Source organism: Rhipicephalus sanguineus, chromosome 3 (genome assembly GCF_013339695.2).
Source record: "Rhipicephalus sanguineus isolate Rsan-2018 chromosome 3, BIME_Rsan_1.4, whole genome shotgun sequence".
Classification (NCBI taxonomy): domain Eukaryota; kingdom Metazoa; phylum Arthropoda; class Arachnida; order Ixodida; family Ixodidae; genus Rhipicephalus; species Rhipicephalus sanguineus.
In genome coordinates, this window is record NC_051178.1 from 18,431,754 (window position 1) to 18,457,385 (window position 25,632).

The following is a 25,632-nucleotide window of genomic DNA, read 5'->3' on the forward strand; positions in this document are numbered from 1 at the left end:
TTGTTCCTAAATACTCTGGTGCCGTTCGGATCTGTGTCGACTTCACGGAACTCAACAGACTCGTTCAACGAGAGTGGCATCCAATACCGGACCTCGAGTACACCATCGGAATGCTACGGGGAGCCTGCATGTTCTCGAAACTTGACGCGAACTCGGGTTTCTAACAGATACCACTGAGTGAAAGGAGCAAAGTATTAACAACATCTATCACGCCGTTCCGGCGATTTTATTTCAATCGACTTCCGTTCGGAATCTCGTCGGCCCCCGAACATTTTCAGAGACGAATGTGACAAGTTCTTTCTGGATAGGAGGGAGTCGTCTGCCACATGGACGATGTGCTTATTTGGGGTGCCACGCAGGCGCAGCATGACGAGCGGCTTCGGGCAGTGATGGACCGTCTCCGCAAAGCGGGCATTACTTTGAACAGAGATAAGTGTGAGTTTAGTGTCACCCAGATTTCATTCTTAGGACATACAATCGGGAATAATGTAGTTCGTCCCGATAAACAAAATCTTAGCGCGGTGACAGAAATGCTACGCCCGATGTCTGAGACAGAGTTACGGCACGTGATGTGCATGGCAAATTATCTGGCCCGCTTTGTCCCACGCATGGCGGAAGTCCTCTAGCGTCTTTCTTTCATGATGAGCTCAAGACAGCAATTTCTGTGGGGTCCCGCGCAGGAAGCCGCCTTCACGACATTAACGCCTCTTCTTTCATCGGACCCTGTCTTTGGAATGCATGATTCAAATATGGAAACAGTGGTGACAGCAGACGCCTCATCATACGGCCTCGGAGCGGTCCTGCGCCAAAGGCAGAAAGACGGTCAGTTCAAATTCATTTCTTAGGCATCGAGAACCCTTACAACCACCGAGCGGCGATACGCCCACATTGAAAAAGATGGACTTGCCCTTGTGTGGGCTAGTGAAAAGTTTCGTGATTATGCCGTGGGAAAGCGCCTTAGCCTAGAGACAGATCACAAACCATTCGTATCCTTGTTTGGGTCACAGGGTGTTGACGAACTAACACCGAGACAACAGAGAATGCGCATGCGTCTGATGCGCTACACGTATGATATTGTGTATGTTCCAGGCCGGGACCTGACGGTGGCGGACGCCCTTTCTCGGTCACCTCTTCAAAGAACGGAATCGATGGAATTGGAGGCCGAAAGACAAGGCTATATTCGACTGGTGGCCTCGTCAGTTCCAGTAACAGCGCCGAGTTTACAACTTATCGCCCTGGAGCAAGAGCAAGATCCGGTATGTCAAGCGCTTATCAACCTATGTACAAAAGGCTGGCCAAGCCATGCAGGAAAAATTTGCGCTAAACTAGAAAAGGACAACACAAAGAAGGAACACTTCCTTCTTTGCATAACTTTTCCTGCATAGTATGAACCAACTAGCCCCTCAAGACGTGCTGGCCAAGCCGTCGAGACGTTGCGTTTGACCTGAAGCCATACTGGAATGAGAGGGAAAACATCGCCCTGGTTGAAAGCCTGCTCATGTGCGGCTCTCGGATAGTGATGCCATCAAGACTAAGGCAGCCCGTCCTTGAAATAATTCACGAGGGACACTTCGGAATTCAGAAGTGCCGGGCACGTTTCAAGAGATCAGTTTGGTGGCCAAGTATCGACGCTGACATTGAACAACTTGTTAAGAACTGCCACAGCTGCCTTGAGCAGAGCACCAATCGAAAGATGCCTCTGCAACAGACCAAGTTTCCGGATAGGCCATGACAGCGCATTGTGATGGATTTATTCTTTCTAGGGGGAAAAAGGTGGCTGGTCGCCACGGATTGTTTTAGATGCAAAGCATCTCTTGTTTGGGGAGATGTCCCGCGGCGTGGGCGTCCGCACTCACACTACGCATGCGCAACTCTCCTCCTTACCTCTTTCCAACAGCTGCGCGTTACTCTCTCCACTTCTCTCCCAGCACCTGCTTCCGCTTCTCCTGCGTTCTCGCTTCTGCTCTCGCAGCGCATGCGCTACTCTCCTTAGAATAACAGAGGGCTGAGCTAGTTGGCAAGTATTCATTCTAAAAAGACAGGGCGTGCAAACACGGACACAAGAAAGAAGTCAGGACACCACAAACGCCGACTAACAACTGAAGAGACGCACAACGGCTGAAAAGAAAGAAGGCACGAAAACTTATCTGCGCATGCCCATGCAACAGGCGAACCTATCAATCCGGCACGCGTGGCGGTCTACGTGGGAGATAACTTTTAAGGCATTTGATTTCATCTTTATGCAAGTTAAGCGACGGTTGGCTCACGCATGCGCTACCACTATTATCGATATGTCATGCTTCAATCATCAGGCGCGTTTCTTCATTTCTATGACGGTAAAACACTGCGCATTCATCGAATTTTGGCGTGCACTTACAATCTCGACAATGTAAAGATAGATTAGAAGGTGAGCCTCCTGTTAGCGATCTCTTATGTTCCAACAATCTCTGGTTAATGCATCGGCCCCTTTGTCCTACGTAGAAGCGGCCGCAGCTGAAAGGGACCTTATACTCCACACTGCCTCTTTGGCTTCTTGAATTGCTATTTGCTTGGTCCGTATTAGAACTTTTTCATGGTTTTCTAAGCATAGAGTTTGCCCAGTTGAAGTTCAACTTTTGTGCGGCTTTCTGCAACCATCTACCGGACATGCCAGGAGGATATGTGCCATATTGACCGCGGAATCATGGCGTCAAGTGAGATTTTACCAGGAATGCCTCAAGGTCCGTTGCTCGACTTCGCGTGACGATCGCCGCCAGAAGCAGATGTACGCCGACTGGATGAGGGTAGCTAACCAGCGTGCGGAATTCATGTAGAGGGTAAAACTTCGAGAACTTCAACCATGTAAGAGGAAGATTATTTTTACTGTTTCACCGCAAAATAACTTGCTAGTCCTTGGAGGAGCTGCCTTAGATGATAGTCACTGCAAAACCCTAGCCTTAGGTCCTAAATACTGTTTCAAGCCGAACCTGAAACCAATAGACGTTTTAAGTTTGCCGCGTACAATCACTAGACTTGTTCCTGAAGAAGAGCGTTCCCACTGCATTTCAGACTGCGTTGCTAGCATCAAGGGTTCTGATATGCATCTCAAGTGTTCTGATCCTCTCCGGCCTTTGGGTAATTACTGTGTCGAGAAGAAACTCAGGCCAGTAATTTCAGATAAGGAAGGATATTTTGTAATTATGCCGGACAGTTTGTTCTCAGAAAAAGCATTAACAGCCATAGAAAAGAATTTTAGGACGGTAAAACTTAAGCCATCGGTAGTTAGGCAACGTGCTGTCGACCTTTTGTTGAGACATAATCTTGAAAGAATAGCTTGTAATGTCAAGAAGGCTAAATAACTTACTTTAGAATTGTTTTTTTTCAGCCAAAACTCATAAGAACGAGATCTCATTTCGAGCAATCGTTTCAGAGCAAGGCACCTGGCAAGTCGCTGTATGTAGTTATTTGCAGAACTGCTTAACCTCTTTGAGTTTTTCAGACCCTTTTCGTATGCGTAATTCTCAGGCACTAGTTCAGTTCCTCTCAGAGGAGAACCCCGGCTGTTGTAAAGCTTTTAGTATGGATATTGAAGACCTGTATTATTCTTTGCCGCATGAGGACTTGTTAAATTGTGTTAATGAATGTATTAACGAACAAGCGCAGCAGACGGTTTTCACCGATAAATGTGGTGTTTCTACCGGGGCATTTCTAGAAATCCTTTCCATGTATTTAAAGTCGACACTTGTAGGTTGGAAGGAAGGCGGTTATGTGCAGAAATCAGGGATATGTATTGGTTCTAAGGTTGCTCCGGTTCTTAGTGATTTATACCTTAGCAAGATTGACAATCTTTTGGAAGGCGCCTTAGGTAATTCGCTTATTAAGGTTTTTCGTTATGTGGACGATTACTTGTCTTTTGTAGTGGTGAGGACTTTGAAAAGGTGGTAACTTCCATGAGCGAAAAATTTGAATTAAATGGAGGAGGGCTGAATAATAGAATACAATTTCTAGACATTTCCTTAACGTTCCAGAAGAACCACGTGTGCTGGCAGTATTCTCCTAGATCTTCGAAACCACTGTTAAATTTTTCGTCGAAGCACTCGAAGGTTGTAAAAAACGGCATCGCCATGTCTTGCCTTAAATCAGCCCTCACCAATTCGTGTGAGCACAAAATGAGTGATAGCTTTAACGCACAGGTTACGCGTCTTTGAGATGTAGGGTATCCTCGTGATGCATTGGCCACGGTCGCTGAACGTTTAAAGAAGTCTATTGTGCTAAGTCCGAGCATGGTTGCAGAAAGCGATAGGAAGAAACGTGTCGTAGGTATACCGTACATTCATTGCGTATCTCACAGGCTAAAGAAAGTAGGGAGTAGATACGGCGTTAATGTTGTTTTCACGGCTGCCAATAAGCTAGGTAAGATTTGTGCCGCTGTGCAGAGGAAGAATGAGCAAGTAAAAGACAAGAAGCGGACGGATATTTGTTTCGTAAAACACACCAACAAGTACGAGTGTGGTGTATAAGGTCCCTTTCAGCTGCGGCCGCTCCTACGTAGGACAAACGGGCCGATGCATTAACCAGAGATTGTTGGAACATAAGAGATCGCTAACAGGAGGCTCACCTTCTAATCTATCTTTACATTGTCGATATTGTAAGTGCACGCCAAAATTCGATGAATGCGCAGTGTTGTACCGTCATAGAAATGAAGAAACGCGCCTGATGATTGAAGCATAGCATATCGAGAATAGTGGTAGGGCATGCGTCAGCCAACCGTCGGTTAACTTGCATAAAGATGAAATCAAATGCCTTAACAGTTATCTTCCACGTAGACCGCCACGCGTGCCGGATTGATAGGTTCGCCTGTTGCATGGGCATGCGCAGATAAGTTTTCGTGCCTTCTTTCTTTTCAGCCGTTGTGCGTCTCTTCAGTTGTTAGTCGGCGTTTGTGGTGTCCTCACTTCTTTCGTGTGTCCGTGTTTGCACGCCCTGTCTTTTTAGGACCCTACTCTCCTCCTCTAGTCTCCTCTCCTTCAAGTGGTAGAGCGCTACGCGCGTTCAGTCCAGTGCTTGCTTCGGTTGGCTCCTCTGAAATGCGGGCTCGACATGCCGAAATTCTCTCCTGTGCAACGCCGCGATAAGCGCCAGCTCATGCGCGTCCCCTCCCCCTCTCTCTCCTCTCCTCTCTACCCCCCTCTCGCGCGCCTGTCGACCGCGTTCCCCGTTCGCCCTGTGAGAATTAACGGCCATTCTAGCGGGAAGGCACGGCGCGCGTAGTGTTCCTCTTCGCGTTCCACGACGCGAGGTCGGTAGCATGCCCAACGAACGCCAACGGAACGCGATTGTGCAAGTGCTCCGGCTTCGCATCGCCTCACGGGCCCCTTTAGCGGGAGATGGTGTAATTTTTTTAACGATACCCGGAAGTCGTACCGCTAAATACCTTGGCTTCATCAGCAGTAATAAACCACTGGAAATCCATTTTCGCGAGACACGGGATTCCGGAGGTAGTAGTTTCCGATAACGGGCCGCAATTCTCAAGAGCCCTGGGCTCTGAATTTTCAAAATTTGCAACAGTGTACAACTTTAAACACGTGACGTCTAGCCCTCATTATCATCAGAGCAACGAAATAGCGGAGCCCAGCGTGAAAATTATCCAAGGGGTCCTTAAAGAAAATTGCTGACGCTTATAAAACTCTTCTGGCCTACAGGACAAGCCCATTGAAGAACGGATACAGCACCGCAGAGCTGCTCATTGGGAGGAGACTGCGCACTGCCCTGCCCACGTCCAGCGAAAACCTCCAGCCTCGGACGCCGTACTTCCAAGAACTGGCAGCTTTCGAGAGATCGTAGCGTCAGCGCCAGAAGAAATACTATGACCGACGCCACGAAGTGCGCGATCTGCCACAGCTGTCCGAAGGAACAGACGTATGGATCGTAGACCTACAAGAAGGGGTCATTCGAGGCACCGCCGACGAGCCCAAATCGTACTAGTTCGTCTCCGGGGAAACTTCTTTACAGAGAAATCGCACTCATCTCGTCCCACTGCCTCCGACTAGTTCAGAAGACGGCCGAGGAACAACGCCACTAACAGCGGAACCGCCAGAAATATGCAGTGATTAAAGAAACAGAGCGCTAAAGTGTAATGACTCCTCTCCTTGTCGCACACGAAGTGGAAGGTGCGTGGTTCCTCCAGAACGATTTCAAGCATCATAACAAGAGCAGCTTCAAAGCTATGACAGCGTCAGCAGTTATAGCGCCGCGGTGGCGCTAGTGATGCGGCCGATAACAGCCGCTGCTTTCTGATAGTAAAGGGTTCTTTTTGTTGTTGCCTGTGAAAAAAATTACGCCATCTCCCACTAAAGGGAACCATGTGTGGATGCGAAGCAGCGCATGGGTCGACTTAAAGTTCAGTTCATCACGGGCACCTTGCCCGATGTTAACGCATCCTTGCAAGTGGAGCACACCATGATTTCACTAGTTTCTGATGCTGTTACTCATCCCGAACTCTTGTTGGAGCACACCATGCTGGTTCCTCGCCACGCCACGCGGGAGCACGTGAGTCCATCGCGCGTCTGCAGAATATCGTTCCCCGACGCCATCACGTGATTGCTGAGATAGTGTAAGGGGGAGAGGCCACGGCGTCTTAAGGCTCATTCACACCGGCGACTAGCAACGGTCGCGCGACCGTTGCGACTGGAAGTCAAAAAGCGATTCAAAGCGCCCGATGTTCAAACCTGCGTGCGACCTATATGCGTCGCCATATAAAATTCACGTCTGCTCGTATACAGCTTGCGTTTCCGTTGCCCCGTAAAATAGGCTGATGTCCTGTTCCTGCGCATCTGATTGGTTCAGATGTTTGCGACTGCAGTCGCGCGACTGAAAAATCGAGCAGCGAGCGACTGAGCCAAAGCAGTCCCTTTGCGACCAAAATGGCCATTTGCGAACGTTTGCGACCAGTCGCTTTGCGACTAAGTTAATCGCGCGACCGTTGCTAGTCGCCGGTGTGAACGAGCCTTTACCCAGCCCCTTACACAGGCCCGAACGCGCTAGCGCGTGCCAGCACACTTGGTTCCCGAGCGGACGGTCGTCAATGAAAGGACGGACACAGCCCCGAGCAAAAGCTGCCTCGCATTTAAAAGAAGCACGCCCACTTCTTTCTGTCTCGTCGCGACGCAGATTCCAGAAGGTTCATCAGCAACATGTGAATTAGTGAAAAATGAGCTAGCAAATTAAGCAGCACCGTCTGCGGGCACATCAGACAAGCTGTCAGATATCGTCAACTCCTTAGTGGCTGGGATGAGACCTGCCTGAATATGACGAAAGCATACTTCACTTCAGAAACAGTCAAGGATGCCTACCCGAAGTGATAAAAAGGCGTGGTCAAAGTGGAAACAATAATTACGGCTGAATACGGCTATGCAGACACTGACGGGATCGTATTTATACTCTGATGTTCTCGTAGATGAAGCTGTTTGATATGAAGGTTGACTTATTGCTGTGGCAGCATTTCTTGCAGGCGTCTGCAGTTAAACATTACACCGCGATATCTTTAGACCACGGACGGAACTTACGATGTGCCATGGACGGCACTTACACAACCTTTGCAGAGCCATAAAAGAGGCCTCGCATAATCTGCACGTGCCTGTCTCTACGCATTACATCCTCTTGTGCAGAAAACTGTTCATTCTAAGTGGGCTTGTAAAATTCACATGGGACTAATCAAATCTCGGAAAGTGATAACTGTAGTGACATGTCCGTACACGGACTTCCACATTTCGTGTGAGCTGCATGTTTTTCTCCTAATTGTTCTCTCGTGCCCGGTGGATGTGAATAAGGCGGATCTTTTTGTCATTCTCAGGAAATGTACCATGACGTGCTGTTCAAGTGTCCAGTGCTGTACTTCTCTGAGTACCTGAGCTCTCTGAGCCACGCTGTCTTCTCGTACACGCTGAACTACGAACCTGAGGTGACACAGAATCTAGATTGGGATCGCCACAACGACCTTGCGATGCTCTTCGGAGAGCCACTGGGAGGCGCTGCTGCCAGTATTGAGAGGAACATCAGCACGAAGCTGATTGACATCGTGAGCGGCTTCGCCAAGAACGGGTACGGATTGGCCCACGCGATATATGTTTATTTATTTATAGATACTGCCTTCTATAATTTAAAATATCACCTCAAGCCGAGAACACAAGACTACAAAATGTAGCGACGTGATACAAAACCAATAAACATGCAAAAAATAATAAACAAAATTCAGTATTGGAAAGCATATTCCGAAATAGGATAGTACTATTTACTACAACGGAAACAACGTGATATAATATGCAATAATTAGTGAGTGGCTACATGAATCTGGGCCGCGATTCTCGATGCATCCACCTTGTGGACCATCCACTTCGGCTGGAGCTCGGTGAGCAGCGAGGCCCCCGTTTCCGGTCCTTCTTTCGCAACGTCATTTTAATGTCACCAAGCTTTCGCAACTCTCGACACAAATAAGGAAGACGGAATGCGTTTCGCCGCAACAAATGCTGCCTCCAGAGATCAGCTTTTGGACGCACATATCGGAGGCCGTTCATGAACTATAATCACGTTGGCCCTCGAATTGGGTTTGACGCGGCCGCCCGCCTAACGCACCTGGAAGGTCCGTACGCATTCCCTACATCGTTCTGAAACATCTGAACACGTCCATACGCAAGTTCAGGCTTGTCAAGTTTGTTTAAGTGTACTGATACTGTACATTTCGTTCACTTTATTTCTCTCTACGCTGGGTATGTGCTGGCGGGTTCGGTGCGTCGACGTGGTCAAGAGCGCCATTACGTCACAATTTGCCGTTTTTTCGATTAACTGAACCTATTCCGCCGAAGTGGATAATCCACAAGGTAGATACATCGGGAATCGCGCCGCTGCTCTCAAGTAATGAATGTATGATCTGTCACACGTCGATTGAAAGGTTGTTCGAATTGTTACATCCGATTACTCCGCCGCAATGTTGAGCGGCCGCATTAAGAGCCCTGTTGAGCCTTGAGGAGGGAAACCAGATGAACTTAACAGCAGGCGCTTATCGCCCTGTTCACGCATCAACGGCGTCTCAGTACGAGGCACACAGCAGAAGAATCGATACAGTTGCCGGCTTTTTATAGCAAACGCGCAAACGCTACATCACGGACACGTAAGTCGGCGCGCATACAGTCACCATAGTGGCCGTATGAACCTATCTCATCAACAGATGGCATCCAACTTCATAATTGATTTTTAAGGTGCAAAGCAGGACATACACAAGAATTCACACACATCATCGGACCTTTGGTCCGATGATGTGTGTGAATTTTTCCATGCAAACGATGATGTTGGACGGGCCTTTTCTGTAGATGTGGTTGATTTATTTTATTCTGTTCCACATGAAGCCTTATTTGCTACAGTTCGAGAGTGCATTGAAAGAAATGACCCTGTTTCCTTTCAAAACACTGCTGGCCTTTCCATTGATGACTTTTTAAACCTTTTAAACTTTTACCTGAAGTCGACTTTTATCGCATTTGACGAGCAGTTTTATCTGCAGAAAACCGGTATATGCATTGGATCCTGTGTCGCGCCTGTTTTATGTAATATTTTCCTTTCACAAATTGACCGGGTCTTGCAGCACCTTTTACCTTCTAACACTGTTCTTAAAGTTTTTAGGTACGTGGACGACTTTTTGATCATTTTAACCAAGGAAGGAAGCGTTAACTTCGATGAGGCTGTGGACCAGATTTTATCGCTATTCAGACAACATGGAAAAGGCTTGGAATTTACGAGTGAACTGCCTAATGGTAATCACTTGCAGTTCTTAGATCTGCAAATTGTGTTTTGTGCCAATCAGGTCTGTTGGGGGTATGCCCCTCGTACAAAGAAGGCGCTTCTGCCATATGACTCCTGTCATTCAAAGTTAGTTAAACGGGGAATCGCATCGCTATGTTTGGAATCCGCCGTCAGAAAGTGGTGTATTCACAAGATGCAGTCTAGTTTCGACAACCAATTGGTCAGGCTGGCTTCAGCTGGGTTCCCTGGCTCGCTCGTCACCGGAGTCGCTGAAAGCCTCTTGCAAAAAGTGAAGAAAAGGGCTCCTAGGGCCGCTGCTGAGGTCCCTCGTGAAGAGGTCAGACCGGTGGCCGTGCCGTATGTGCACAAATTGGCCCATAACCTGAAAAAGGTTGCGAGCAGACATGGTGTTCCGCTCGTTTTTTCTGCGCCCAGGAAGCTCGGAGGGCTTTGCTCTCAAATAGGAAAAGAAAAAGAAAAAGACCTTCAGAATGTAAGAGGCTGTGGAACTCGACATGGGCTATCCTACACGAAATGTGCTGAAGGGGTGGTGTACGAGATTCCTCTTGCGTGCGGCTGCTCCTATATTGGACAAACCGGCAGATGCCTAAATGAGCGAATCAGGGAGCACGAACGAAATGTAGAGCAAAATAAACAGGGCCCCAATTTGCCTAAGCACATTAGGCAGTGCCCGTTAAGCTCTTGTGGACCGCGATTTACTGACGTGCGGGTTATCGCTAAAAGCTCAGACCAAACTGCCAGAGAATTAATGGAAGCATTTTTTATCGATAAAAAAGGTGACATGCGCGTCAGCGACACGTCTATAGTATTGTACAAATCAGAGAAAAAGTTAATTGAACATGCTTTATCCCGCCCCCATTGATGGAAATACAACTTTCTGCGCACGCGCTGAGGACGACATATATTTATATGTGAATTTCTGCGAATAAACTTCAGTTGTTAGTGGCGCTCCGTCCCGTGTCCTTTCGTGTGTATGTCCTGCTTTGCGCCTTAAAAATCAATTATGAACGTTCACCAACTTGCCCAACAAAAAGTTCTCCTAAAGCATCCAACTTGCGCAGTGTTGAACGGCCACATTGCGGCGAAGTATTGGGATGTGGCACCAATAATTATCAGTTCTAGAAATGCCAGATTTTTCGCAAAGCGGAAAGAAAGAAGCAAGGCACACGTATGAGGAAAAGTGCGATCATTTACCTCAGGCAAACATTTGCCGTGCCAGAACAGAATGTTTTAATCAATGAACAGCAATGCTTTAATCAATCAAGGATGAGCTAGCAAATTAAGTATCACCGTTTGCTGGCACATTAGACAAGCCTCCAGATGCCTCCGTTTCCATAGTGGCTTGAATGAGACCTGCCGGATTATAGGGAAGGCATACTTAACTTCAGGGGTCGTGAAGGACGTCTACCTGTAGTGCGAGCAGGACCAGTCAGAAAGCAGAAACGAGATGAGTCACTGGCCGATGCTTGGCGCCAGGTGAATAAGGGTTTGCACGGCATGATAACGAATGGCCAGTTGCTTTACCATAGGCAGCAATTAGGCGGGACGTAGTGCCTCGAGTTATTATACCACAGGCGCGCCTATCTGAAGTCTTAGAGTTAGCGCACGATAGCGCTTGCGGTGGTCAGTACTCAGAAAAGAAAAGAAAAAAGCGCATTAAAACGTCATTTGCATCAAAGCGACCGTGATTAGGATTCGGTGGTGAAGCGAATCTTGTGTATTCCCCGTTCAACCAGAAAGGCTCTAGGGACACCACCTCCGTTTGTGCGGCTCACAAGTAAGCTTTCTGGAAAACGTAGCTACCGGATTTGTTGAAGAGAATTTTGCTTCAGTTGTTTATTTTAGGTTTGAAAATGTTTTCTTCTGCGATCTCCGCGACAAGAGGGTCTTTAAGTAACAAGTTTTAGCTTTCGTTGTTGCGTGTTCTCCAATGGACGATGACGTCGGGAAAGACTTTAAGTGGAAAGTCAGTTATTTATCAGAAACGGCAGTTGTAGCTTGCCTCTCCCAATGAATAGATGAAATTGAGCGACCAGACGCGTACCTAAGTGAGAAGCTGAGCCCGTTGCAACAAAAGTGGTCCACAAGTGAACGAGGGGCGCTTGCAATGGCGCGAGCGCTGGCTTCTTGGGTACATGGATATTTGGCACAAAGGTCAAAATAACGACTGACCCTGGCCCGCTGACTTTCGTGACTCACGCGGCCCCTTCCAGTGCTAGGCTAACTCGGTGGGCATTCGCAATCCAAATCATGACATAGAAATTGTTCATACTGAAGGCGCGCTGAACAAGGCTGCTGATGCTCTTTCGCGTCTCGACCATCTGGGCTCTGTTCATGTAACTGTTTCGTGGCAAATAGGATGTTGTGTCTTTCTCATATGGGTGTGTTACTTTTTTAAAAACAACTGAAGTAGTTGCCCTTGATGAATGGCCGTGTAGGAATTTGTTTCGCGTCTTCGGAGACCAGTGTTGAGTGTCGTTTTTGCTTAGCTGGGACAGATGAATATTTTGTGTGTAATATGTCTTGCTGATCCGAAATATGCATTCCTTTTTTTTATTGCAATGTAGACTTGCCCTTGAGGCAGAACACTATATGTGAATAGGTGTATTAGATGTATGCAGTAGGGCCAGTGTTGTGTATGAAATGAAACAGCGTTTTGTGGAATCTGTTCATTTCCTTAACCTGGTGCATCCATTAAGCCTAAGATACACCTGACTCTAAATCCGTCGCTCTAATTGAGTGTGCTCTGGGGTACTGGAGGTTGCACATAGTACGCCTTGCGTGTTGTGACAATAAGGTTGCGATGTGGTGACTGTGAGAGGTACTACGCAACAGTACCCTAGTGCACGTGTATTGTTCAAGATCTCACGAGTTCATTGATACTGTTTATTGCAGCGCGGAATGTGTCATAATCGTTCTTCAGCGAAAGCTGTTATCAGATCACAATGGCAGTGCCGTAGTTGTCCGCCGCCGCCACCGCCGGTGTCCGTAACCACTATCGCGCGAAGTAAGAAAAAATGAAACGAGAAGAAAATTTCTGGGAACGTCGGCAACTCCTATTGACTATCATCATCAACCAAGCATGCACACCTCTGACAGCGGGTAAAGTTCCATGCCCTTGACCTCGCTTTTCAAGATCAACCGATGGCGTCGACCTGGGCGACATATACCACCCGTGGTGTGTGTTATTCCTTGCTTTCACCTACCTAGCCATTGGTAAGCAGCCACTCTGTGCTCTCGCCCATGACTCTGGTGACAGTGATGGTGTTTGGGGCTCTTATATATATCATAGCGAAAGCTGCAATGAGATCACAAGAGACGATTTTGGCGCCGTAGTTGTCCGCTGCCGCCGGTGTCCGTAACTGCCCTGGCGCGAAATAAGAAAAAAATGAAGTGAGAAAAAAACTTCTGGGAACGGATGAGATTTGAACCCGGGCCCGCTGCGCGGCAGTCGAGTATTCTACCACAGAGCCACGCTGGCTTTTTTTCTTCGTAACCGGTTTATTGGCGTCGCATGTACATGAATATTAGACACCATTTACAGTAATTCACAATACTACAACAATGTCAAGGTAGCAAGAAAAAAACGGGACTGGCTTTCGGTAAAATTTCTTAAGGTATGCCAGAGGTTCAACCCTAGCCAGCCAGTCAGGAACAAAGTCTTGTTATTGGAGCACATCTATGTATTGTACAATGCTCTCGCGAAAAACCACACGTGCAGGTCGCCTGTCAGGGTCGCAGTGAAATCCGGCCATTCTCGCCCGCCAGAAGCAGTGGAGGCCAAGAAGCATAATTAGGTCAAAAGGCATCCCATCCTCGTTTTCTCTCTGCAAAAACCTGATGCCAAGTGCATGCAGAGGAAACTCTTTTTTCAGCGTTCTCCGTGAAACATCCCAGAAGTAGATCCCTTCCCAACAGTGCAAAACTGCGTGATCTATTGTCTCCGGTTTTCTGCAGATAAAACAATGAGAACCCCACGGCATGTAAAAACCCCGTTCTTCCAAGAAGGTCCGTGCTGATAAAGTACCGGAATGTAATTTAAAAAACAAACTTTTCGCCCCTGAATGAATCTGCATTTTCTTCACTCACAGAGCCACGCTGGTGCTTGGAACCGCTTTGCAAAAATGCCCTATACAGGTGTCGTGTAGGCAGTCGTGTTACCATACGTAATATAGCGTCATAGAAGAATGAAATAACAACCAGGCTCCACACAACGCGGATTGCGCAACGAATGACCGGGTCGTTGATTTCCTCCAACCTATTACAAAAGGCTCAGCCATAATTCTTCATCATCAGCTACAGCACAAACGAGCTGCTGATGTCTTACAGATCTGTAGCTGGTACCCCGCTTCTCCGCAGAATGACGAGTAATGGCAAAGTGGGTGCTTTCCTACTTTACGAAAGTTACCATGATTTGTGGCGTAGTGGGTACCTTGCATGTGCACTTGTATTAGTTGCCACAAGAGAGTCTACAAAGCGCTCTAGAAAGGCCGCTCTTCCAGCTTTCGCTGTGACTGTGCTGCGTGTTCCGCGCAGGCCTGGCTATTTTTTTGCAGTGCGTGGAAGGCTAGCTTCTTTTTTTTATCATTTTGAGTGGGAGTGTACTGCATCAGGGAAAGAGTTATGTGTTTCTTTCGGTAGTTTGACGCGAAAGTTGTTATTTGGAGTTTGCAGGAAGAATTGGTCCACGCATGTGCGTGCGCTGAGAGTCGTTCATTTACTTCTATGCGATTTCTTTTGCATCGTGTTACAAGAACATCTAGTGTCCAGTAACGCTCTCGAGGGGGGATGAGTCAGTATGAGGCAATACTTATTTCTCCGTGGTATGAGGTATACGGAGTCGGTGTGTTGTTGTGTGGCACAGTTTATGCGAATACTGTAAACCACGCGGCGATTCCCACGCTGCCGTTCTGATCACTTACTGCTAACCAAGGACGCGGGTCAGTTCCGCGAAGAGTGGACGTGCGAGACCCCACGCAGGGAAAGTAAGGCGACTCGGAGGTTTCGCCGTAGAAGAGCAGCGCCGCCAAAGCCGTCCCCTCGCTTGCAACAAAAGGGAGGAGATTCGAACAGAATGGGGAGCGTAGTCGCGCAGATGTAGTGACGCGACGCACGGCCGCCTGGTTTCAGCGTTAGTCCTTGGCATTCGCGTGCGCCCTTTGGGAATGTTGTAATAAAACGGAATTTCTGTTACGACCGCTTAGCCGGCTGCCACCGAGGGATGCTTTTGTGTACGGTTCCCCTCGGGTCACAATTACAGCATTCCGAACGTTCAGCCGAACCGGACCCCAGCTGCACGGAATGACCGAATTTCCTGAGGCTGGCAGAGCATCTCACTGTCGCGTACACATATCGTCAGTCGCTGGGAGAACATTCTCGCCGCTGTTGGTGCGCCTTGTTGAAAGAGATGTTTGGTTCGCCGGCTGGTTATGAGTGCGAGCGCGAGCGTGGCCTCCGGGGCCGGCGGACATGAAGGCCGGTACTACTCGAAGTATATAATGTAGGGGAGAGTGTGGTGACACGTGTCGCGCAATGAGCCGGTCCCCTTGAGTTTCGTGGATTGCGACATACTTTTGACCAATGCCGTGTCTGTCATGAAAGCGTTTGTGCCATTGGTTGTGGTGACCCTCATGTACGATTGGCCTGTTGGCGGACCTTTAACGGACGGTTCAAGAGGTGATGTTTTGGATGTGAGAGGAGAGCGGTGTATCGGGCTTGGACCTTGGCAGACGCCTAGGTGTTGCAATAAAGCGTCTTTTTACCGGACAACGGATCTTCCTTCGCGCTGCCACCGTGCACTCGAGACGTCGAAGGGCGCCGACTTCGGACCTCAAACACCTTCCCTTCTCAGCTAGTCTTGAAGCTAGTAGACGAAAAAGTGAAGGGAAGTTAACTAGGGGTGTGCGAATACTCGAGTTTCGAATTCGAATCGAATAGTACCTAATCGAATAATTTGATTCCAAGTTCCGAATAATTCGACGGGACGAATATCTAAAACGCGACAAAGGCCAATGGTACAACTTTGTTAGGGGGGGGGGTTAAAATAACGCTAACACCATTGCACTAGGCCTTTCGTTAAAACATTCACCGACATCCTGGTTCAAAGGCGACCGCATATTTATTTTAAAGGATACTTTATCACTTCCGCACGTCATGGCTCCAGCAAAGAGGTCCGAGGAAAAGCCTGGGAGACTGTCCAACTGCCAGCCTCAAAAAAAAAAACAAAAAAACCAGCCCAGTGATCGCAGACTATAGCCTAGAGATTCAAAAATACTTCAACGAGCCCCTGATCCCAAGAAAGGATAATCCTTTGAAATAGTGTAAAGAGCTCCACTTTATCCAGCCATCGCCAAAATTGCTTTGCGATACCGCCCCATCCCATCTACTGAGGTGCCAGTGAGCGCATGTTTGCAACTGCGGGACACACCGTAGCATCACGCCGTGAAGCCAGGTCATGTAGAACAGCCTGTGTTTCTGCATGACAATCTGTAGTCTTTCGGTAGCATTCATTCACCGCAGTATATGATCGCGAGGGCATGAGCAGATTTTATTTCTTTTTTCTTTCGTCCAATGTTTAATAAAATCTTTCGTATTGATATTCCATATTTTTGTCCAGTATTCAGCATGATTCGATTTGAATTCAATTCGACATTAATTTTAAATATTCGCACAACCCTGAAATTAACCTGTTGCTTGCCTCGTTTTTCGAATTTTTCGTTTTTCGAACTTCAAGGTGGCGCTGTGTGTGTCCCGTCTGATTTCTGTCCGCGTCCACAAAGCGCATCCACGTCGTTGTCATGCAGAACCTACTAGTCCAACTGAGTGCGCACCTTCGAGAGCCACGTTTCTGTACGCCGGGTGTTCCGCTTGCGACGCCGCCGCCTCCGAAATCTGTAACTCATAGAAGCTGCGACAAAGCGGTAAAAAGTTATGCGGCTTTCTACAATGTCAATAATCTCAGTGGCCGATCGAGCCACTTACTGCGGATTGGGCGTGCGACTTCCAGCAGAGGGCGTTCATATTTGTTTTTAAAGGTTACGAGCGCACAGAGCTCGTATGCCGACACGGCCTCAGGTGACCTAACTATAGCACTGCACGGGCCCGGCCCGGGCCCGGGATTCGTTTAAATTTACCCGCCCGAGTCCGGCCCGGCGACTCAAAGCGAGACCTGGGCCCGGCCCCAGCCCGAGAAAAAATTTCGCCTACCCGGCCCGGCCCGGCCTGGCCCGACCCCAGATCTGGCCCGAGAGAGGCCCGAGCCAATAATCTAGGTGGTGTTGCCCGAAGAAAGAATCGACTGCAAGGGTGTTTTGAGGGGCAAATAGCTACGCATGCTTCGCTGGCAAGTAAACTTTAAGCTACGGTACTTTCTTGTAAAAAGGAGCTGGCTCACCGTCGTAACAGTTGCGCGGACATACTGGATACGATGAACGTTTGTTCGGCGGTGGTACACTGTACCCAATTTTCGAGGAATACAGTCGGGATCATCAAGAGCGTTTAGTAGCAGATATTGTAGGAAGAAAAGTCGTTTGCAGCATGAGTCCGCTTTTCATAAGGAGCGCAATAAAAACAGAGGGGACGGAGAACAGAACGCTCTCTTCACTTTGTTTTATTGCACTCTCTATTGAAATTTAAGTGGACACGAAAGTGAAACAATGGATCGGCTTAGATTGATAAATTGTACTATGAGAAACCTAATGTCGTTAGTTTCACTAACAGAGATTCATTAATAAAGGAGAAAATCAAGGTCAATGTTTCAGTTTTAAATTTCACGCCAAAATCTCCACGCGTGACAACATGGATTTCAAAGCGTATTTTTAGTATTTTGGCGACTGTGGCTTGTAGAAATTTCCTGAAGCTTCGTATGTTAAGTCCATGCCCCCCTCCCCACCTCGGAAGACAATGCACTTCATTTTTACCGATTAGTAACTGTGTAGGATCTAGCAGACGCCGTCAAAATCTATGCCGCCTTTGATGCGGGAATTTCAAGTTGGCGTCACCAGCCGCAATTTCTTTTTGCGCGTTTTTGCGCTTCCCATGCGTCTTGCGGCAGGCGCGGTGATTTTGGAATTGTGAAAGAGTAATTTGCTAATACGTCAAAAATCGTGAGAGGTTCAATAAAGTAGTTGACTGGAAAAGTCTGTTCGAGAACGCGGTATGGCCCATCGTACTTCGGAAGAAATTTAGAAGAGAGCCCTGGTGTGCGATGCGGCACTGACAGCCACACAAGGGCACCCGGGAGAAAAACGGGAGTCGAGTTCTGGGCATCGTGGATGGTTTTTGGTGGTTCTGGTCATCGGAAGTAAAGTGGCGGGCCAGCTGGCGACATTCTTCTGCGTGTCTGGCGGATTCCAAGATCAACGGGCACTCGGACGCGTCCGGTCGATAGGGCAGAATGGTGTCAATGGTGTGGGAAGGGTGACGGCCATAAACGAGGTAAAAAGGGGAGAAACCAGTTGTAGCTTGCGTCGAGGTATTGTAGGCGTAGGTTACGAACGGAAGAACTAGGTCCCAATTCGAGTGATCAGGTGTGACGTACATAGCGAGCATGTCACCAAGAGTGCGATTAAAGCACTCTGTAGTGCAATTGGTCTGCGGATGGTAAGCAGTGAATGTGCGGTTTACAATAGCACATTCAGCGAGCAATTTTTCAACGACCTCTGATAAGAAGACGCGGCCACGGTCGCTGAGAAGTTCTTGAGGACCTCCATGACGCAGCGCAAAACTGTGCAGTATGAAAGAGGCGACCTCTTGTGCTGTGGCAGTTTGAAGAGCAGCAGTCTAGGTATAGCGTGTTAAGTGGTCGACTGCAACTATTATCCACCTGTTGCCGGTAGGAGTCGATGGAAGCGGCCCATAGAGATCTATACCAACTCATCGAAGGGTCGGGAAGGGCATGGCAAAGGTAGTAGTTCACCGGCGGAGATGTGCGGTGGAGATTTTCGGCGCTGACATTCACGGCAAGAGCGGACGAAGTTGTGGACGAAAGTATACATGCCACGCCAGTAGTAACGGTGTCTAAGTCTTTCGTACGTTTTGAAATCTCCTGCGTGGCCACACTGTGGGTCAGCGTGGAAAGAGGAACACATCTCTGACCTCAAGGCTCGCGGTACGACGAGCAACCACGTGCGTCCCTCTGGTGCATAGTTGCGTCGATAGAGGAGCTTGTCACGAATCGCAAAGTGCGGGACTTGGCGCCGGAGCATTCGCGACGCTGGGACTTGAGAAGGGTCGGAGAGGAGGTCTAGCAGAGACGCAGTGCAAGGGTCATTGCATTGTTCCACAGCAATGCTGTCAAAATCGAGAGATGATAATGTGCTCTCACACGTGGAATCAGCAGTGGCTTCCAGAGAGAGAGGGGAACGGGAAAGCGCGTCAGCGTCAGCGTGCTTCCGTCCTGAGCGATAAACCACGCGTACCTCGTAATCTTTAATTTTCAACGCCTAGCCAGCATGGCGGCCGGATGGGTCTTTTAACGTCGAAAGCCAGCACAGCGCGTGGTGGTCAGTCACGACGTCAAAAGAACGGCCATATAAATATGGGCGAAACTTGCCCAGCGCCCACACAATGGCCAAACACTCCTTTTCTGCGACGCTGAAGTTACTCTCTGCCTTGGTGAGCGTGCGACTTGCGTATGCCACGATAAATTGTGTGGCCATGATGACGCTGTGCAAGCACAGCATCCAGGCCTACACCGCTGGCGTCGGTATGGACCTCAGTTGGAGCTTGAGGGTCAAAATGGCGCAGAATGGGTGGCGTCGTGAGAAGCCGTCGCAAGGTGGTGAAAGCCTTCTCGCAGGCAGGAGACCACGATGAAATATCTTTAATGTCGCCAAGGAGTTGTGTGAGAGGCGATATAATTGACGCAAAGTTTTGAACAAATCGCCGGAAATAAGAACATAGGCCAATGAAACTGCCAAGTTCCTTGATGCTAGTAGGTTTAGGAAATGCAGTGACAGCGCGCAATTTCTCGGGATCCGGGAGGATGCCGTCCTTGGACACAACATGGCCTAGAATGGTCAATTGACGCATGGCTAATCGACATTTTTTAAGGTTTATTTGCAAACCCGCGTTGGTCAAGCAACTAAGGACGTGCTGAAGGCGGCGCAAGTGTGTTGCGAAGTCAGGGGCGAAGACCAAGATGTCATCCAGGTAGCATAGGCAGATCTTCTATTTTAAGCCACGCAGACGTTGTCCGTCATTCTTTCGAACGTAGCAGGCGCGTTGCAATGTCCGAAAGGCATGAAGGTGAATTCATACAAGCCGTCTGGCGTGACAAAAGCGGTGACAGAAGCAGCAGCATCGAGGGCACAGCAGAGCCTCGCGCTAGCGGACTGTGCGGCACCCTCGATGCGGCTGCTTCTGCGCCGGAGTACTTCGTCTTCGTTACAATTCCACTATATATAGCACACCATGTGCCGTTGCATCACATGTCCCGCCACGCTAAACTTTCATGCAGTGCTTGCGCTAGCCGCAGGGGCGCACATCTGCCTTGAGAAATGTGAAGGTGTCGGCAGTCGTAGTTTTTACCTCCCAACGCTGGAGCAAATTTAGGATGTCTTTGTGGAACTCTGCAGAATGAAAATAGCTGCCCAGATGATCCCTTCATTTCTCTCTTCCCGAACGTTGTGCTACTCTTCAATATAATCTATAAATGCCTCTGAGGGCTTTTCCTTGCACTTTCCAGCAGTGTTTGCTATGCACGGCTTGCACAGGGCTCTTTTTTCATATTATAAAGGTGTATGCCTTCCTAACGATGTTGCACCGGTATAAGGTGGCCTACGCTGGTAAGACTACACTGGTAGGACTGGCAAAAGGTGGACGAAGTGATTGCGATCTATTTTCGCGGTTCATTCCACTTTGGTAATTAAGGTGCGAATAAGCTTCTCGACGCTTACTCATTGAATGCATATGATTCGAGGTAAAGGGACATCCCCCAGCATGGAATTCGTGATTTATCTCAAGCCAGATATTTCCTCAAGCTAATATACTTTGCCTTTAAACGTGAATATTGTGGAGATACGTTTGCGAGACGCTTACCCTACGAGACGACCGGCAAGGGACGCGACGTTCTCCACTGCCGCAGCGAACAAAGACGCTACGGCCGGGTTCGTCGACTCTCCGGCACGACGCAGAAAAGGCACTCGAGGCAGGATTCAACAAACAACACGGGTTTATTAACCCAAGATGCAGCACGGTACGACAGTCACGGGCTTGCACGCCGTAAGGGGAACTCAGCAAGACCAATCGAGTACGCTTGCCAGCGGCGCTACGGCTATCACATAAATGGCTGCAGTCGAGCACACGAACGAGAAGCCGCCTGCTAGATCAGCGCGTCAACCTCTCGTGCTGGCCTGAGAGCATCTCCCGCGGCGAGCCAGCGCCAGAAAGAAGCGAGCTCACGGGAGAGGGGATTGTCACTGCGGCCAATGAGGACAGGCGCTGCGCAGTGACGTAAGCTAGCATCGTGGCTTGTTCAGACACGTCCGGACGCGTGCCCGCGCGCCGGGAAGCCGACACATGGCTCGCACCAGACAGAGGCCTGGCGCTGCCGCCGTGGCCGCCATACTACCGATTAATGGCGGTTCCCGGTGCTCAAGCCGCGTGGGGCCAACACACGCGCAATCTGGGGAACGAGGCTCCAAAGGGGAGGGCGCGCTCGATTCCCACATTCCCCCCACCTAAAGAACAAGGCCAGCCTGTGAAAAAGGCTGTCCGAGGCCAAGTGGCAAGGTCAGCACAGCCGCAAGGGGGCTGGCCAACAGGGCAAAGTCCGACAGGGGGGGTCGTCTTCCCAAAGGTACAAGTCCATAGGTCGGCCATGGCCACACAAAAGTTCCACCAAAAGTTCCACCAGAAGTTCCACCACAGGGGAGAGCCCACTGCCGGGAGAAGGTCCGCAGCCCAGGAGCAACGGGGAAGACTGCACAAGTGCGGGCAGCCAGCCCGCTTGAAGTTCGCCGGACTGGAGAGGTTGGCAGCCGGGAACGTACGAGGCGTGGCTGCCAGTTGCGTGCAGCAGCCAACCGCCAAAAGTCGCTGGGACGGGGGCCTCACCGGAACGGCAGGCCGAGACAGCCAGCAGCCAGAAACGGAAGCCGGAGCGACCATGCTCGGGCCTGGGCCCACAGCTTGAGTGGGCGCACCAGCCGCCGAGGGCGGCTGCCGAAGCTGCCAGGTGGGTAAGGCAGGGTGGAGGTGGCTGCAGGGCCGAAGGCAGGAACCAGGCCCTCGCAGGAAGGACCAGTGAACAGCAGGCCACAGGTTCAGCAACAGGCTGGCGGCACGGTTGATCCAGGCGCAGGGGGACGACCGGGCGATGCAGGAGTGGACAGAATTGCTCCCGGCATAGCCAGCTTGCCAAAAAGGGGTGCCTGCCTGACAGTGCTGCCCAACAAAAGGGGCCGCTTGCCAGGTTATGGCTTGGACAACACGTCAGAGGGTATTTTCGGCCAAGAGGGCCTTCTACCACTTCCAGACGTGTGCCGCAGCACCTTAGCGGTTATTCTCCTTTCACAATCATGGTATGGAATAAAGTCCAGCTACCTGTTAGCGGGACAAAGGTTGCTCAAGTGCAGTTCCGCAGGTTCTACCGATGGCGTGACTAGGGGCCAGCCTTCTCACGGTTTTCCTGCGGCTGTGTGACCGTCTCCGCCTCTCCCAAGTCGCTGCTGTGGGCAACGAAAGGGTTTTAGGGCGGCTGCATGAGCCCGGGGGCTTGCCCGCACGAGACTTCACACATTGGCACACGTGGAGTGAAGAGCGTCACGTTTAATGCCTGACCAGGTAGCAGAGCGGCATAACTTTTGGAAAGTCTTACGACCACTCGCATGTCCGGCCAACCGCGAGTCGTGAAAATAGCCGAGGGTGGCTTTCCTTAGACTGCGGGGTACCCCCACCTTAAAAGACTCTTGGGGAGCTTCCTCTAGTGGGATGAGGAGCGCAGGAGAACTCCGCCGGCGACAAACAGATGCAAATCCAACGTTCCCGCAGCAATACCAGCCTGCGTAAACGGCACACGGCGCCGACAGCAATACCAGCCTGTCAATAAGCGCCCGCTCCTTGGGAGCACGGCTCTTGGAGCCCAAAACGGATCACAGTGCTGTGCCTTTGGTAGCTCTTCTCTGCTTAAGAAAATACCGGCTGAAGTGACGTGCTCACCCGAGGCGATCGACTCGAAAGTCACTTCACCGTCGGGGTTCGCGCCTTTCGACCCATTGGAGCTAGGGGCTCCGGTGTCTACTTGTTGTGATTGCTCTCGGGAGTGGCGGACACAAGTGCAACATGCCGAAACGGGGGCACGCGACAAGGCGTGAGCCACGGCGTTTAAACTCCCTTTCCGGTAGCGCACAACAAAGTTGTATCGCTGCAAAGTCAACGCCCACCGCGCGAGGCGGTCCGAGGGCTCGCGCCACACGAGCGCCACACAAGCGCCATGAGGTCCGTTTCCTCCACCAATGGCACTACGGTGACATAGTATTCAAGCTTCCGGCGAGCAAAATTTCGAGTGGCGTCCCGTACTGAAAGGCACCGGTAGCCACTACGAGGGTTTCAAATGGTTGTAGGGCGCCGGAAGGGACGACCCTGTAGCACGGTGTAAGAATAAGTCCCTGTAGCCATCGTTTGGGAAGTCATTCACGATACCCGTGCGCGCGAGAGAGACGCGACCGACAATCACGGGCAGCGAAAGACGAGGGAGATGCACAAAGCGCTGTCGGCGCGCGCGATTCTCCCAGCGTACGACTAACCGCGAAGCGCCGCACGAAACAGCGGTGCTGCTCGCGAGATGGAAGGCAATGTTTTGCCTGGAGCTGTGCCGCAGTTGAGTGCAGCGGCTCCGAGGCAGGTGCCCCCGTTGGAGGGTCGCGCGCCTGTTCTCCGCCATGCACGCCAGACCCAAAGGGGTCAATAAACGGCATAGAGAAGAGTAGGGTTTCCTCACCGGTGCAACCGACGGATGCATGATACCTCACGCGACGGGCACACGAATCAACAACGGAGCACGGTGGCTCACATTTGCCGAAAGCGTCGCCCAAGAGCGCATGAGGAAACTGATCGTCGGAAAACGCGGCGACGGTGTCGCCTATGCGAGCTGGCTCGCGGACGACATTGTCAACCCTTTACGCTCGTGACAACGGTGGACCAGCGAGCGTGTGAATGCCAGCACCATGTGTCCTAGGGAGGGACGCTCCGGTGCAGCGGTTTGGTCACTCAGTTGCGCTGCTAACAAAGGAAGGCCGGCGAGCGGAGACGACGCATTGGAGGGGCCCGAAAGCACGTACTCCGTTTGTGTCTCGAACAGCTGAGAAAACCCGAAACTGGCTAGGCTAGGACTGTAGTCCACATTCGAGCGGTTATCACCAAAGGAGGCCCCAAAGACTGGATCTCTCCCGGTGGCCGAAAGCCGAGGGCCGCTAAGGCGAGCTTACCTCATGCTGCCGGCGTCGTCCGCATCGAACGAGATCAAGTCCCTCGCCACGGGATCGTGCAGGAACGAGCGCCTCGAGGGGGACTGCTCTGATGCCATGCCGAAACCAAGTTGGGCGCCAGTTATGTAAAGATAGGTTTGCACGAAACTTGCGCTACGAAGCGACCGGGAAGGGACGCGACGTTCTCCACGGCCGCAGCGAACAAAGACGCTACGGCCGGGTTCGTCGGCTCTCAGGCACGCGGCAGAAAAGGCACTCGAGGCAGGATGTCAATCAACACGGGTGTCACAGGCAGGATATCAACAAACAACCCAATATGCAGCACAGTACGACAGTCACGGGCTTGCAGGCCGTAAGGGGAACTCCGCAAGACCGATCGAGTACGCTTGCCAGCGGCGCTACGACTATCACACAAAGGGCAGCAGTCGAGCACACGAACGAGAAGCCGCCTGCTAGAGCAGCGCGTCAACCTCTCGTGATTCAAAAATGGAACTTTGCCCTTGATTTTCCCCTTATGATGGTGAAAATAATTACATTCGATTTCTCAGAGTGCACTTTATCAGTCAACCGATTCATGGTATCACTTTAGTGCTCCTTTAAGAACTGAGCAGAGTCCAAGCCCGGCCCGAAACGAGCCCGCCAGCTCGAACCCGGGCCCGGCCCTAAACGCGGAGCTTCAGACCCGAGTCCGGCCCGGGCCCGCCGTGAAAAATTCTTTACCCGACCCGGCTGGGATTTTCGGGTAGGCCCGAGCCCGTGCAGTGCTCTAGACCTAACTGCAGCTTCGGTTTCTTCTTATCATGAGTAATGTTGTTTCGTCATCATGACTTACGGCGCTGTTACACCTTTCGAGAAAGCTCGTATCACTCAGGAAAGATACCGTGTGAGCCTTGCTTATCGCAAAATATTGTCCCAGCGAATATTTTAGCTTGCAAACGACTGTGGTGATATGCGCTGATTCAAGGAATATCGCCGTCACCAGTCATCCTGGCGGGCAGCTGTTTAGGACAAATATTCACCATGCTCTTATTATTGTGCGTTCGCGAGGTGTGCCATGTGCCGCCTCGTGTCGTAATGGACAAGCAGTAGTTTTCTAGCGCTGCGACATCAGTGTTGTTACATGCCTGTCACATTTCGCGCATGATGGGGGCTCAGTGCAACGACAACTCAATTGCTTAGGCATGTCCATATTTATTGTAATAACGCCATTATTCGCAGGCAACTGCCCCACCTCAGCAATGCTGCTTGGCCCAAATTCTCTACCATCCGCACCCACAACGTAGAGATTGGACAAATGGAGAACGAGCTCGTGGCCGACGCGAGGATGCACAAGTGCAGCCTCCTGCGCAAGTTCATACTCCCCACAGGCGTTCGTGAACAGATTTTCACAGAGAGAGCAGCGCTCTTCTGA

General features: G+C 50.3%; 1 pseudogene; it reads left to right on the forward strand.

Moving 5' to 3' along the window:
- The first annotated feature begins 530 nt into the window (after nucleotides 1-530).
- Nucleotides 531-25,632, forward strand: LOC125757785 (uncharacterized; annotated as a pseudogene).